Source organism: Psammomys obesus, unplaced genomic scaffold (genome assembly GCF_907164565.1).
Source record: "Psammomys obesus unplaced genomic scaffold, mPsaObe1.curated_primary_1811, whole genome shotgun sequence".
Classification (NCBI taxonomy): Eukaryota; Metazoa; Chordata; class Mammalia; order Rodentia; family Muridae; genus Psammomys; species Psammomys obesus.
Window position 1 is genome coordinate 2,086,159 of NW_026585797.1, and position 16,799 is coordinate 2,102,957.

The 16,799-nt window shown below is 39.9% G+C and overlaps 1 non-coding gene across 1 annotated transcript; it reads left to right on the forward strand.

Moving 5' to 3' along the window:
• Window positions 1–14,429: 14,429 nt before the first annotated feature.
• Window positions 14,430–14,535, forward strand: LOC129670849 (U6 spliceosomal RNA). Its single transcript, XR_008719259.1, has one exon. It is a non-coding gene; the product is annotated as a U6 spliceosomal RNA (small nuclear RNA).
• Window positions 14,536–16,799: the final 2,264 nt, after the last annotated feature.

Sequence of the window (16,799 nt, forward strand, 5' to 3'; positions counted from 1 at the left end):
CTCCCTCTTCCCTAACCCTTTTCCTTCTTTATATCCCATCTTTTTCATCATGTCTCTGGATTGGTGAGAATACTCATTAGTTAAAGTAAGGCCTAGGTCTTGTAAAACATCTCTTCCCCATAGATTAACAGGAAGAGGAAGTACATAAGGCACAAAACTTTTTGTTCGACCCTCGATCCCGCCAAATCAAGGAGCAGGAACTAACTGTGGGGCTGGCTTCATATCCAGCCCTTGTAAAGAATGAGATGACTGCGTAACAGGCCACGCCTTAGGCCACCAGTTGGAAGAAACAATACTTTTATCTGCTCCTGTATCTAAGATTCCAGTAAAATTTTTCTGTCTATTGTTAATTGTAAGGTGGGACTAGTTTTGAGATCAACTACTAAGTGGGCAAAATCAGTTCCAGAAGAGCCAAGCCCATTGGAGCCCCTAGACACCTCAGCAGATGGAAAATAATCATGTAAACTTGGAAGTAGAATCAACTGAGCAATCCTATCCCCAGGCGAGATAGAAAATATATCCTGTGGACAGGAGCAGAGAACTTGAAGCTCCCCAGTAAAGTCTTGGTCTAATATACCAGGGTGGATCATAAGTCCCTTCAATGTAAGTGAAGAGCGGCCCAAAATAAGGCCAACAGAAAATTGTACTGGAACTGGTTGAACTCCCATATGGGAGACTAATAAGAATTGGGAGGTGGCACGGAGGTCCACTCCTGCGGAGCCTCTTGTGACTCGGCTGCCGCATAGGTCCCCCTGGGGTTGATCTGTGTCCCATATCTTTTTGGGCCCTGAGACCTGGGGCCCAGAGGCCCGTTTTTTGGAATAGTTTCATTTTTCTCCTCAGCTGGGGCATCATGGTAAATAATTTTTCCTTGAATATCCTTAACCGACCTACACTCATTGGACCAATGGCGTCCTTTTTTACACTTTGGACAGAGACCAGGGATCTTTTTCTGCTGTTTAGTCTGACATTCTCGTTTGAGATGTCCAGGTTTTCCACAGTTGAAACAAACCCTAGAATTCTTTGATTGACCTTGGCTTCTGCTTTGTAAAATAGCTACCGCTAAACCAGCATTTGTAAGAGGTCCTCCCAGTCCTCGGCAGATTTTTATCCAGTCTGTTAATCCCTTATTTCTCCTTGGGAGGATAGCTGCTTTACATTCAGGGGAAGCATTTTCATAGATTAATTGTTCTATCATTGGCTTAACTCGTTCCGGATCACCAAAGATCCTGCCTGCTGATTCCGTCATTCGGGCCACAAAATCAGCAAAAGGCTCCTGAGGACCTTGAATTATTTTTGTTAAATGACTTGTGGGTTCTCCCTTTTTTGAAAGTGCTTTCCAAGCTCTAATAGCAGCGGTTGAAACCTGCCCATAAGCTCCCCATTCATAGTTGGTCTGATTGTTGGCATATTGACCTTGTCCTGTTAAGAAATCAAAGGTCCATTCTCTCTGGGGACCCACTTCCAAGGCATTAGTCCGAGCTTGAGCTCGACAGGCGTCATGCCATAGTGCCTGCCATTCCATATACTGACCCATGTTAGGTAAGGCAGCTTTAATAGTGGTCTCCCAATCATTAGGAGTCATAGCCACGGTGGCAAGTCTCTCTAGCTGCATAATGGTAAAATTAGCATCTATACCATATTTATTGACAGATTCTGTGAGCTCTTTGATCTGAGGGTAATCTACGGCTACATGAGTGCATCCTCCTTCAACATTTTCCCATACAGGGTACTCGAGAGAAATTTGCCTTCGAGCCTGGGAGGACATAAATGTCTTAGAGCCTCCACCCGGGGAATAAGGCGGGGGAGCAGAGGGAGTGGCAGAAGCAGCGGGCCGAGAAGAGACAGCACCCCGACTTCCTGCTTTTATTTGCTTTCGATTTTTTCAGGGCGGCCGCTCATCTGGGTGGTACCTCTCTCTCTCATAGCGAGCTGCTTCCTCTTCTAGATCCTCCTCCTCAGAAGGGGAAAGTCCCTCTGAATCGGAACTGGAAAGTCCCAAAGCCTCTAGTTCCTTTAGTGAATACAAAGGCTTCTTTTTACTAGTTTTAGCTGAAAATTCCTCTTTATCTTTCTCTCCCAGGGCATCCTTTCCCTTATCTTTCTCCTCCTTGGAGGGGTTTAACTGCTTATCCTTATGTCTTTTCTTTCGGGCCCCAAGACGTTCACTTCGCTCTGTTTCTGACATGCTATCCTGTAGTTCCCCTAAAACAGCTTCTCCCTCTAATATAGCTTGGCGGCAATTTGAATCTTGCAAGCAAGAGCAATATCCGCCCACACAAAACAAAAGAAAAGCCAAGGGAACCACTCCTATAGCCACGAGGGGCTCAAGGAACATGTCTCTCAAAGCTTACCTGAGACTGCAGTTCTGAATCCTCCCCGAGGTGGGGGGGTCTCCTCAGCACCAACGATGGTCGGTAGCCCGGCATCCCGGGTTTCGGCACCAGTTGGAGCCCGCATGGTCGTCTCGCCAGCAAGAACGCACACGGACACCAGGATTCTTCTGCAGCAAGCGTTTATTCAGCAGTAATGAGAGGAAGACCCAGAGCCCCAAAATGGCGCTCCTTTTATACTCTAAATGGTGACGTGTTGGTTCCTGATTGGATGCAGCCCATCAGGCCATCTTACATCACTAAGTGAGCCAATCTTTGGCTCGAATTCAGCTTTAGCGCATGCGCATAGGCAGTTGTTTACGATCTCACACACCGGATGCCGGCGCCATCTTGTAATGGCGTTTGCTTCAGGCTCTTTACAGATGGGTTTTGAGGAAGCACTATTCCTAATTGTCTGAGAAAGTGCCGGATTGATTTCCAAAGTGGTTGTGCCAGTTTATATTCTCCCCAGCAATTTAGGAGGATTCCCCTTTCTTGACAACCTCTCAGCATGTGTTTTCACTTGAGTTTTTGATCTTACCATTCTGTTGGGTATCAAGTGAAATCTCAGGGTCATTTTCATTTCCATGTCCCTGAAGGCTAAGGACATTGAGCATTTCTTTCTTTATTTTTTATTTTTTTTAAATTTTTATTATTAGTTAATTTTATTAAATCTGTATCACTCTCCCTCATTCCTTCCCAATCCCACCTTCCCTCCCTCATCTCCTCCCTGCCCCTTTCCAAGTCCACTGATTGGGGAGGACCTCCTCCCCTTTCATCTGACCCTGTTTTATCAGGTATCTTCAGGACTGGCTACAAAGTCCTCCTCTGTGGCCTAGCAGGACTGCTCCTCCCTTAGAGGGTGGGGAGGTCAAAAAGCTTGCCATTGAATTTCTGTAAGAAATAGTCCCTGTTACACTTACTATGGGAAACCAATAGGTTACTGAGCTACCACGGGTTATATCCGAGCAGAGGTTCTAGGTTATATCTATATATGGTCCTTGGTGGAGTATCAGTCTCGGAAAAGACCCCTGTGCCCAGATGTATTTGGTCCTTGTGGAGCTTCTATCCTTTCCACGTCATACAAACTCCCCCTTCTTTCATGATTCCCTCCACTCTGCTGAAGGTTTGGTTATGAGTCTTAGTATCTGCTTTGATACACTGCTAGGTAGAGTGTTTCAGAGGCCCTCTGCGGTAGGCTCCTGTCCTGTTAGTTGTTTTCTCCTACAAATGCACATCCCATTTGTCTTTCTAAGTGAGGATTGATCATTTTACCCCGCGTCCTCTTTCTTGTTTATCTTCTTTAGGTGTATGTTTCATTATGTTTATCATATCTTGTAGGTCTATGTAAGCGAGTATATACCATGTATGTCTTTCTCCTTCTGGGATACCTCACTCAGAATGATCTTTTCTAGATCTCACCATTTGCCTGCAAATTTCATGATTTTCTTGTTTGTGATTGCTGAGTAGTATTCCATTGTGTAAAAATACCACAATTTCTGTATCCATTCCTCTGTTCATGGACATCTGGGTTGCTTCCAGGTTCTGGTTATTACAAATAAAGCTGCTACAAACATGGTTGAGCAAATATCCTTGTTGTGTACTTGAGTAAATCTTGGGTGTATGCCTAGGAGTAGTATAGCTGGGTCTTGAGAAAGCACTATTCCTAATTGTCTGAGAAAGCACAGATTGACTTCCAATGTGGTTGTACAAGTTTACATTCCCACCAGCAATGGAGGAGGGTTCTCCTTTCTCTACAATCTCTCCAGCATGTGTTGTTATTTGAGTTTTTTTATTTTAGCCATTTTGACGGGTGTAAGGGGAAATATCAGGGTCATTTTGATATGCATCTCCCTGATGGCTAATGAGGTTGAAAATTTCTTCACATGTTTCTCTGCCATTCGATATTCCTCTACAGAGAATTCTCTGTTTTGCTCTGTTCCCAACTTTTTTAATTGGATTGCATGATTTATTGCATTTTAACTTCTTTAGTTCTTCATATATTCTGGATATCAGCATTCTGTCAGACATAGGGTTGGTGAAGATCATTTCCCAGTCTGTAGGCTGTCGTTTTGTTTTGATGACGGTGTCCTTTGCTTTACTGAAGCTTTTCAGTTTCATGAGGTCTCATTTATTGATTGTTGCTCTTAGAGCCTGCGCTGTTGGTGTTCTGTTCAGGAAGTTGTCTCCTGTGCCAATGAGTTCTAGGCTCTTCCCCACTTTTTCTTCTAACAGATTTAGTATGTCTGGTTTTATATTGAGGTCTTTGATGCACTTGGCCTTTAGTTCTGTGCAGGGTGATAAATATGGAACCATTTTCATTTTTCTGCATGTAGACATCCAGTTGGACCAGCATCATTTGTTGAAGATGCCGTCTTTTTTCCATTCAATGATTTTTGCTTCTTTGTCAAAAATCAGGTGTCCATAAGTGTTTGGGCTTATTTCTGGGTCTTCTATTCTGTTCCATTGATATTCCTTTCTGTTTCTATACCAATACCATGCCATTTTTATTACTATTACTCTGTGGTACAGCTTGAGATCAGGCATGGAGATACCTCCAGATAATCTGTTGTTGTACAGGATCATGTTAGAAATTCTGGGTTTTTTGTTTTTCCATATAAAGTTAAGAATTTTTCTTTCAATATCTGTAAAGAATTGTGTTGGTATTTTGATTTGAATTAAATTGAATTTGTAGATTGTTTCTTGCAGCATGACCATTTTCACTATGTCAATCCTACCAATCCATGAGCATGGCAGATCTTTCCATCTTCTGATATCTTCTTCAATTTCTTTCTTCAAAGACTTGAAGTTTTTCTTAAAAAGGTCTTTCACTTGTTTGGGTAGAGTCACCCCAAGGTACTTTACGTTATTAGTGACTATTGTGAAGGGTGTTGTTTCCCTAATTTTTTTCTCGGCTCTTTTGGTATATAGGAGGGCTTCTGACATTTTGAGTGGATTTTGTATCCAGCCACTTTGCTGAAGGTGTTTATCAGCTGAAGGAGTTATCTGGTTGAATTTCTCGGGTTAGTCATGTATACTATCATATTATCTGCAAATAGTGATACTTTGATCTCTTTCCTTTTCAATTTGTATCCCCTTGATCTCCTTTAGTTGTCTCCTCATTGCTCTAGCTAGGACTATCAGTACTATGTTGAAGAGATACAGAGAGAGTGGGTGGCCTTGCTTTTCCCTGATTTCTGTGGGATTGTTTTATGTTTCTCTCCATTGAGTTTTATGTTGGCTATATGCTTGCTCTATATTGAATTTACTATATTTAGGTATGTGCCTTGTTTCCCTGATCTCTCTAAGGCTTTAAATATGAATGGTGTTGGATTTTGTCAAATGCTTTTTCAGCATCTAAGGAGATGATCATGTGGTTTTTCTCCTTAATTTTTTTTCCTATGGTGGATTTCAATAATAGCTTTGAAACACCCTTGCATGCCTGGGATGAAGCCTACTTGGCCATGGTGAATGATATTCTTTATGTATTCTTGGATTTGTTTGCAAGTATTTTATTGAGTATTTTTGCATCAGTGTTCATAAGAGAGATAGGTCTGTAGTTCTCTTTTTTTGGGGGGGTGTCTTTGTGTGGTTTAGGTATCAAGATGATGTGGTTTCATAAAATGAGTTTAGTAAAGTTCCTTCTGTTTCTATTTTGTGGAATAGTCTGAAGAGAATTGGAGTTAGCATTTCTTTGAAGGTTTGGTAGATTTCTGCATTGAATCCATCTGGCCCAGTGCTTTTTTTTGGAAGGGAAACTGTTGATGACTATTTCTATTTCCTTGGGGTTATAGGACTATTCATTCTTTCTACTTGATTTTGACTTCTTGAATCTATCAAGAAAATTCTCCATTTCATTTAGATTTTCAAATTTTGTGACACATAGGCCACAAAATGATTGGTTGGATTTCCTCAGTGTCTGTAGTTATGTCCCCCTTTTCATTTCTGATTTTATTGATTTGAATTGTTTCTCTCTGCCTTTTAGTTAGTTTGGCTAATTGTTTGTCTATCTTGTTGATTTTCTCAAAGAACCAGCTCTTGGTTTTATTGATTTTTTGAATTAATTTATTTGTTTCTAATTGATTGATCTCAGCACTGAATTTGATCATTTCCAGACATCTGCTCCTCTTGGTTGTATTTGCTTCTTTTTTTTTTTTTTCCTAGGGCTTTCAGTTGGGCCATTATGTTGCTTGTATGAGATGTCACAAATTTCGTCTTGAAGGCACTTAATGATTTGAAATTTCCTCTGAGCACTGTTTTCATTGTGTCCCATAAATTTGGGTATGTTTTACCTTCATCTTCATTGAATTCTAGGAAGTCTTTAATTTCTTTCTTTATTTCTTCCTTAACCCAGCTGTCATTGAGTAACAAGTTGTTCAGTTTCCATGTGTGTAGGCTTTTTGCTATTTCTAATGTTGAGGTCCGCTTTAGTACATGGCAGTCAGATAGAATACAGAGGATTATTTCAATCTTCATGTATCTGTTGAGGCTTGCTTTGTGACCAACTGTATAGTCTCTTTTCGAGAAGTCTCCATGAGGTGCTGAAAAGAAGGTATACCCTTTTGAGTTTGGGTGAAAAGTTATGTAGACATCTATTAGGTCCATTTGCGTTAGGGCCTCTGTAAGTGCCTTTATTTCCCTATTTGGTTTCTGTCTAGATGATCTGTCCCTTGGTGAAACTGGGGTGTTGAAGTCTCCCACTATTAAGATGATGGGATCTATGTGTGATTTAAGCTTTAATAATGTTTCATTTAAGAATGTAGGTATTCTTGTATTTGTGGCATAGATGTTCAGAATTGTGATGTCCTCTTGGTGGATTTTGCCTTTGATGAGAGTGTCATGCCCCAACTAATCTTTTTTTGATTAATTTTTATTGAAAGTCTATTTTATTAGATATTAGGATAACTACCCTAGCTTGTTTTCTGGGTCCATTTGCTTGGAAAACATTTTTCCAGCCCTTTACTCTGAGGTAGTGTTTATCTTTGTTGCAGAGGTGTGTTTCTTGGATGCAGCAGAATGTTAGATCCTGTTTCTGCACCAATCTGTTAGTCTGTGTATCTTTATTGGAGAGTTGAGTCTGTTGATGTTGATTGATAATGGTGACCAATGAACATTAGGTCTATTTCTCGTGGAGTTGGTGGTCTTATTGTCATTCCTTGCTTGTTTTCTTTTAATTTTTGTTGGGACATTATCTTTATCTTATGTTTACTTGGGTATAGTTGATTTCATTGGATTAGAGTTTTCCTTTTATTATCTTCTGTAGGGCTTAGTTGCTGTATAGAAATTGCTCAAATTTAGTTTTATCATGAAATATTTTGTTTTCTTCATCTATGTTGATTGAAAGCTTTGCTGGGTATAGTAATCTGGGTTGGCATCTGTGGTCCCTTAAACTCTGCATAACATCTGCCCAGGCCCTTCTGGCTTTCATAGTTTCTGATGAGAAGTCTGGTGTGATTCTGATTGGTTTACTTTTATATGTTACTTGGCCTTTTTTCCTTGCTGCTTTTAATATCTTTTCTTTGTTCTGTAGATTTAGTGTTTTGACTATGATGTGATGTGAGGTATTTCTCTTCTGGTCTAGTCTATTTGTTGTTCTGTAGGCCTCTTACATGTTTGTGGACATCTCTTTTTTTAGGTTGGGGAAATTTTCTTGTATGATTTTCTTGAAAATATTTTCTAGACCTTGGAGCCTTGAATTTTCTTTTTCATCAATTCCTATTATTCTTAGATTTTGCCTTTTCATGGCATCCTTGATTTCTTTGATGTTTTGTGTTTGGGACTTTTCTGATTTTCTTTTTCTTTGAGAGAAGTATCAATTTCTATGAGTGTATCTTCAGCTCCTGAGATTCTCTCTTCCATCTCTTGTATTCTATTGGTGATACTTACTTTTGTGGTTCCTGATCTTTTGTGTAGGTTCTCCAGCTCCAGGGTTTTCTCAGTTTGTGTTATCTTTATTGATTCTGTTTTCATGCCTTGCACCATTTCCTTCATCTGTGTGAATGTGGATTCCTGTCTATTTTTTTTCTTCATTTTCTCTCTATATGCCACTAATTGTATCTCTACTTTTGCCTCTATTTGTTTGACTATTTTTGCCTGTGTTTCTTTGAGAACTTTGTTTATTTCCTCTTTCTTTGTTTTCACTTAGTGGACCATTCTTTGAAAGATATGTTCGTTTTCTCTTTAACTCTCTGTATTTTTATGGCTATTTCTCTGAGAGACTTGTTTGTTTCCTCTTTATGTGCCTCAAATAACTGGATAAGCATAGCTTTAAAGTCATTTTCCTGTGTTTCCGATGAATTGGAGTATCCGTTAATTTGAGGGTTTACTGGTGAAGCCACCATGTCCTGATATATGTTGGATGTGTTCTTTCGCTGACCCCTGGCCATTTGCTTATCTGTAATATTCACTGTTTCTTCCTGGATTCTTCAGTTCACACTGGTACCGTCTTTCTCTGGTGTCTGGAGAATTCTTCAGGAAGATGAGAGAGGTCCAGTGGTTTCAGTGTGCATTGGTGTTTCAGCTATATCTGTGGGAGGAAAGTCCATGGGTGCAGAAGGAAAAATGAGGATGAGCATGTTTATGTGTGTGTGCGTAGAAATCTTTCCCTTGAGTGACAAAGTGATAGAGAATGTAGAACCCTTGAGTGTGTGGGAGGGGCTCTGCCTTGCAGACATCTAAGGGTTTACTTGTGTATGTGGTGTAGATGTACCAGGCACTCGTGATAATCGAAGCTCAATTTCCTTATGCTACAGACTACTGCTATTCTGTTCTGTCTGAGCTCCCAGTGTTATTTGCCTGAACTCTAGTTTTGGACCCTGAGAGCAGGGGCTTCAATGGCTCAAGAGCCCCTCTCTTTCCCACAGTGAGTGTTTGGGTGGGAGGAGTCTGATATCTGGTTGCTAGTTTAGAAGGACCCTGGATCTGGGGCTCTGCAGGCTCTTGAGGGCTCACTCACTCTCAAGCAGGTCACATAGGCAAGGATAGGGATATTTGGGCTCTGTACTCTCTGGTTTGGACCTGCTGAGTCATACAGGAGGACTGACAGCTCCAACAGCTCAGTGGCACTATAGCCACCACATTAGGGAGTCCAGCTGCAGAAACAGATTGGTTTGCCCATCCAGGTGCCTTCTGGGAAGTCCTGGAGGCCTACAACAGTGGTCAGAAGACCCGGGTGGCTCGGTGCCTGGTGTGCCTAGTTTGTTTGGTGGGTCTGCTGGACTTTGGTGGCTGTATAGTCTATTATCTGGCACTGAGTGGTTGGGCAGGCCTTACAGTCACTGACTGAGAGGCCCTTAGGAGTCCGAATGGCTGTTGGCAGATGAGGGACCTAGGGAGGATTGTACCACAGATCTGGGCTTCAGAAAGAGAGTACAGCTGGCTGCCACCACTGAGGAGCTAGGAGCCCCACCTTTGTTGTCATAGTCTCCAGGCAATGAGTTCTGTGCTGAGAATCTCTGTGAGCTGGTTGTGCAGAGGAGGAGGGAGGTCTGAAAGAGCAGAGTGCAGGGGATCACATGATCGTTTCTTTCCTTCCCCAAAGAAGTCCACAGGTGACCTGAGACTAAAGGTCTCAACTCGTGTGATGTTCCCTCTTGTTCAGAAAGCCTCACCATTGTTTCCCTGGCTTTAGTTGTCCCTCCACTCAGCAATTACAGCGCTTCAGTTCCTCTGCCTCTCAGAAACTGTGCGTGCTGGTCACGGCCTTCTTGGATCCCCTGATGAGTGCCTTTTAAATGCCTATTGAAAACCTACTATGAGTAGTCAGATTCCATGTGTAGCATGATGTTTATATCTACAAATTATCATTTTAATTACATTCAATTTTATTTTATATGCATAGTGTTTTGCCTCCATATATGTCTGTGTGAGTGTGTCAGATCTTGGAGTTACCGACAGTTATGAGCTGCTATGTGGATGGTGGGAATTGAACCCAGGTCCTCTGGAAGACGAGCCAATTCTCCTAACTGCTGAGTCAACTCTCCAACCATACAAATTGCTATATATTTCAAAGTTGCTAAGACAGTTGTTCTTAAATGATGTTTACACAAAATGATCAACATGGAAAGTAATAGTATTGTTAATTCATGTGTTTGAGCATGTAATGTCCCATTGTACCCATAAATATATACACTTTTTATATATCAGTCATCTCAGTAAGCCTTACGGGACATAGCACAAAATAGAAGAATGTCACATAATTTATCTATTTATTCTTCTTCACATAGTGTACCATGAACAATGCATAGTAAATTTTTAAAACTGAGTATTCTTTTTTTCTTAAGATTTATTTATTATTTATACAGTACCCTGCCTGCATATTCTTTTGCAGGCCAGAAGAGGGCAACAGATCTCATTATAGAGAATTATGAGACACCATATGGTTGCTGGAAATTGAACTCAGAACCGTTGGTAGAACAACCAGTGCTCTTAACCTCTGAGCCATCTCCCAAGCCCCTAAGCTGTGTATTCTTAAGGAGAAACAGAATAAATTTAAGTAGAATTTAATCAAGCACTTTCTATGGTGACCAAGTCTACCATCAACAGGCTGGAGCCATATTGATTTGATATACCTTGGTATGGCACAGAGGAAATAGTCTTTTAGCCCTCCAATCTTTGGTTTAGCAATCTCTAATTCCTGTTTTGTCATGGGGAAAAGATATGGAACTAGATTTACAGTTTATCTAAATAGTAGTCTACCAATGTTTTTAAGTTTTCAAATAAAAGAAAGACTATAAGAAACACCCAGAGGTTAAGAAAGGTGATAGTAGTTTTTTAAAAGTTGATATCCAACCAAGGAGATAACCTAAAACCCCTCAACAGATGTAGCCCATGGCAACTCAGTCTCTAAGTGGGTTCCCTAGTAATCAGAACAGGGATTTCCTCTGTCATGAACTCAGCGGCTGTCTCTTTGATCACTTTCCCCTGAAGTGGGGTGGGCAGCCTTACCAGGCCACAGAGGAATGCAACAAGTCCTGATAAGGCCTGATAGACTGTGGTTGGATGGAAGGGGAGATGGACCTCCCCTATCAGTAGACTTGGAGAGGGGCATGGGAGGAGAAGGAGGGAAGGTGGGACTGGGAGTGAATAAGAGAGGGGGCTACAGCAGGGATACAAAGGGAAAATACTATAATAAATAAAAAATAAATTAATATATAAAAAGCTGGAAACAGAATGGATGAGAAACACTAAGGACACTAAAGAAATTTTCTTACAGATTTTATGGCAATTTCTCTCTCTCTTTCTCTCTGTGTGTGTGTGTGTGTACGTGATTTATATTCTCAGTATCCTGAATATTTAATTTGTTATATAGACCTAGATCTTCATCATGAACATTCAAGTAAATATAATGCATTAAGTCAGTTTTATCTCAAAATTATTTGGCATAATTTACCTCTGACTCTAAATTTTATTCTAAGAAGCACAAAGTTCTTCTTTAAGGCCTTTATATAATTGCTTGCATGGTGAGTTGTACTTCTGGCTACACTAGACAAAGATTTAATCAGAGAAGCAGCTGGATACTGCTTTGAGTTTTGAAATTCTTGATGATGTATGTCCAAATATAACAGGACTATTGCTGGGGCTTCTGGGGTCAGCTATGCTATTACACAGTCTCTGTCTTTAGTGCATTTTCTGTCATACTACAAGGAAGAGGGAAATTCACATAAAATAGTATATAAATATATGAAGAATAATACAGAAAAAAATTTCAGTTTCCTAATGAAGCAAGAATGATGAAATCTCTCACGTTAAATATTAAAAGAAAAACATTGTGTGATATACCTTAAAACAGAACTTCATGAAGTAAGCAGGGTAAAAACATTTAATTAATTAGGACAAGCAATCTCCTGCTTAGACTGTAAGACCCCGTATAATTATTCATTCTCCAATTTCTGATTCTTTATTTGGAATTCCTTGAAAATGGGTTGTCCACATGCACTGCTGAGTGGCCCACGTGAGTGCAAAGCAAGAAGGACATAGGCTCACAAATCTACATGACAATTTAGTTCTTTCTTGAAGGAGATTCTGGCTTCCTCCATGCTTCTCTGATATGTATCAGTTACAGCAGTGGTCAACTCTGAGGAAAGGAAAGTATTTTTCTTGGTCAAGCCTTTCTTTTTATAATTTTAATTTTCTTCTCCCACCCAGATCTATCCATGTCTGTCTCTCAATAGAAAGCAAAAGGGCTTCTGAAAGGTAATAATATAATACAATATAATATAATATAATATAATATAATATAATATAATATAATATAATATAATATAATATAATATAATATAATATAATATAATATAACAAAACTAACACATTAGATTTGGACAAAACAACCAAAAAGAAAAAAAAATGTGTCCTACAGAAGGCAAAAGAATCATAGATCCACTTTCATACACACACTCAGGAATCCCATAAAACCAATAAACTGGAAGCCATAACATATAGAAGAATATGGAAGAATAATACAGAATAATAAATGATAATAAAATATAAAATATGTGAAGACAACCTGGTGCAGACCCGTGCAGATTATGTGCATCTCACTGTAGTCTCTGTGAATTCATATGAACTCTGATCATGTTGATTTAGAGGGTATTGTTTTTGTGGTATCCTCCATTCCCACTGGTTCTTTTCATGTCCTCTTCAAGGTTGTTTTCTTTTTTTTTTTTTTTTCTTTTTCCCCTGAGAACCAGGATTTGATGAAGTTATCCCATTTAAGAATGGTGTTCCAAGGTCTCTTAATGTTTGCATAATGTCTGACTGTGGGTGTTTATATTTTTTCCCATTTCCTGCAAAAAGAAACTCCTCTAATGATGGTTAAGCAAGGCATTGATCGATGAGTACAGAAGAATAAACTTAGGAGTCACTTTATCACTAATAATTTTTTTTTTTTTACCTTAGCATTTGGTTTTTCCCTAGGGTTTTGGGATATCTACTCCCAGGGCTTGGTCACCCAAGTAGTGTCTGGGATCAGTTCCATTTCATGGGAGAGGGCCTTAAGTCAAATCAAATATTGGAATTATTCCCATAAGCTTTCTGCCACCATTGCTCCAACATATTTTATAGACTAAACAACATCATTGATCTGGAGTTTCTGCCTGGCTTGGTCTTCATTTCTCTTCTTGTAGAGTGTAAACATACTTACTTATACCAAAGACACTAGCATATAGGGGTGAAGGCTTTATGTAGGCACCAGTTTTATTGCTCTAACTGGTATAAGTGTTGCCGTTAGCAATGGGACCCTTTTGCCTTTGTGTGGAAAGAAATCTTAGTCATGGGAACAACATGGGTTGTTTGTTTAGGGGTTCCCATGGGACTCAACCAAAAACGCAATTAGATGTAATCTAATCCTGATAAAAGAGATGCCCACTTGGGGCTCTATCCCCCACCCCCATTATTTGTCATTTATATTGCCTTCATATTTGCATACAGTTTAGGAAACTTCTGCTGTATTAGGTTGCCATACATCTCCTCAACTATCCCTTGGGTTTAGCTGTCATTCTCTGTATTCTTTCCCTAATACCCCTCTTTTCTTCCCCTCCCCAATTGATCTTCCTGTCAAAACCTCCAAACCATCTATAACTATTCTATTTCCCTTTCCCAGGGAAATCTATCTAGCAACGCTAGTCCCTTACTCTGTAACTACGGTTGGAGGACTAAGGATTGCAGCTTGGTTAATATCCAAATATATTGCAAGTGATTCAAATAATAACAACATGTAAGACTTCTATATTGCTTAAAGCTTTTGGCTTTTTTCAGGGACCGTCTCTCAGCTAGATTCTAACTTAACCCAACTTTCCTGCACTGTGTCCCAAAATGTGCATAGCTCTTGACCTTTCTGCGACTTTTCCTGTCTTATCTGTTCATTTCATGTCTCTTTTGATTCTCTCAACTTTGCTTGCTTCTCCCTGCATCCCTCTCTTCCTAAAAGTCCTACACCTATATTTCCTGCCTCAGATATTGGCCATCAGCACTTTATTATAACTAATCATCAGTCAGAAAACACCCAAACATCCCTTTGGTTGTCTTTAGGCAAAGACAGCTGATTAATCCTTTATGTTTGTGCTCACTTCCTCAGCACATATACTAAAATGGAACTAAAAAGAGAAGATTAGCCTGGCCCCTGAGCAGGGATGACATGCAAATTCGTGAAGCATTCCATATTTTTTAATTTCAACCAAAATTAATCAAAAAAGATGAAGAGGAGCACTGCATTCTCATCAAAGAAAAAATCCAAGATTAGAACATCACAATTCTGAACATCTATGCCCCAAATATAAGACCGCCTACATTTGTAAATGAAACATTACTAAAGCTTAAATCACCCATCAATCCCAACACTTTAAAAGTGGGAGATATCAACACTCCACTCTCAACAAGCAGCAGATCATCTAGACAGAAGCCAAATAGGGAAATAAAGGCACTTAACAGAGGTCGTAAATCACATGGACCTACATAACTTTTTACCCAAACTCAAAAGAATATCCCTTCTTTTCAGCACCTCATGGAACCTTCTCCAAAATAGACCAAATACTTGGTCACAAAGCAAGCCTCAACAGATACAAGAAGATTGAATTAATCCCCTGTATTTTATCTGAGCACCATGGACTTAAGCTGGATCTCAACAACAATGGAAATAGCTAAAAGCCTATGGAAACTGGAACATGGAAACTGAACAACTCACTACTCAGTGAAGCTGGGTTAAGTAAGGAAGAAATAAAGAAAGAAATTACAAATTCTTGAAATTCAATGAATATGAAGCCACAACATATTTAAACTTATGGGACACAATGAAAGCAGTGCTCAGAGGAAAATTCATAACACTAAAGGGCCTTCAAGAAGAAATTTGAAACATCTCATACAAGGAATTTAATGACCAAACTTAAAGCCCTAAGGGGAAAAAAAAAGAAGCAGATACACGCAAGGGGAGTAGATGGCTGGAAATAATAAAACTCAGAGCTGAAATCAATAAATTAGAATCAAATAAAACTATTTAAAGAATCAATGAAACCAAGAGCTGGTTCTTTGAGAAAATCAACAAGATAGACAAACCCTTAGCCAAACTAACTAAAAGGCAGAGAGAAACTATCCAAATCAGCAAAATCAGAAATGAAAAGAGGGACATAACTACAGACACTGAGGAAATCCAAACATTCATCAGGTCGTGCTACAAAAGCCTATATGCCACAAAATTTGAAAATCTAAATGAAATGGACAATTTTCTTGGTATATTCCATCTACCAAAATTAAGTCAAGATCAGGCAGATTGAATAGCCCTACATTCTCCAAGGAAATAGAAGCAGTCATCAACAGTCTTCCTTCCAAAAAAAAGCTCTGGGCCAGATGGTTTCAGCGGAGGATTCCACCAGACCTTCAAAGAAGCACTAATTTCAATTTTCTTCAAATTATTCCACAAAATAGAAACAGAAGGAACTTTCCCAGACTACTTCTATGAAGCTACAGTCACCTTAATACCTAAACCACACAAAAACCCAACAAAAAAGAGAACTTCAGACCTATCTCTTATGAACATTGATGCAAAAACACTCAATAAAATCCTTGCAAACCTAATCCAAGAACATAAAAAAGATGTCATCCACCATGACCAAGTAGGCTTTATCCCAGACATGCAGGGTTGATTTAATATACAGAAATCCCCTTGGTGTGACCGTAACCAAGCAAGCAAAAGATCTGTTTGAAAAAAACTTCAAGTCTCTGAAGAAAGAAATTAAAGAAGATATCAGAAGATGGAAAGATCTCCTGTGCTCATGGATCAGTGGGATTAACTTAGTGAAAATGGTCATTCTGCTAAAAGCAATCTATAGATTCAATTCAATCCCAATCAAAATACCAACTTGGATGGGAGCAGGGAGGAGATGAGGGAGGGAGGGTGGGATTGGGAGGCAAAGAGAGAGGGGGCTACAACTGGGATACAAAGTGAATGACCTGTGACTAATATAAATAAATAAATAAATAAATAAATAAATAAATAAATAAATAAATAAATAAATAAATAAGGAGGGACTCCACGATGGTGGCGAGCAGAGTTCACTGTTTTGGAGAGGCAGAAGACATGAATCTCCGGAATTGGTGAGTGGAGAGTCAATCGAAGGTAGAATTTGGACTTTTGGGCTTTCTAAAGGAGAGGGGCCACCACAGAAGCATGGAGTACTAGTAGATTTAGATCTGGGGTGGACTTCTCCGGGAAGGAAATGGGGCACTTCCCTTGTCTGGGCCTCTCGCGGGGAAACCCGCACACAGCACCAGGCAGCTGAGCGCAAAGCTCACATCTGGGAGATCAAGGCAGCAGAGATAGTGCTCCGGGCCCCTTACAGCTGCAGTCTGCTGTAACCACCCGTTGAACACCCATCCCCTCCTTGGACACACGTCACACCCGGCCCCACTGAGGACACTTACGGCCCTCCAGACCCG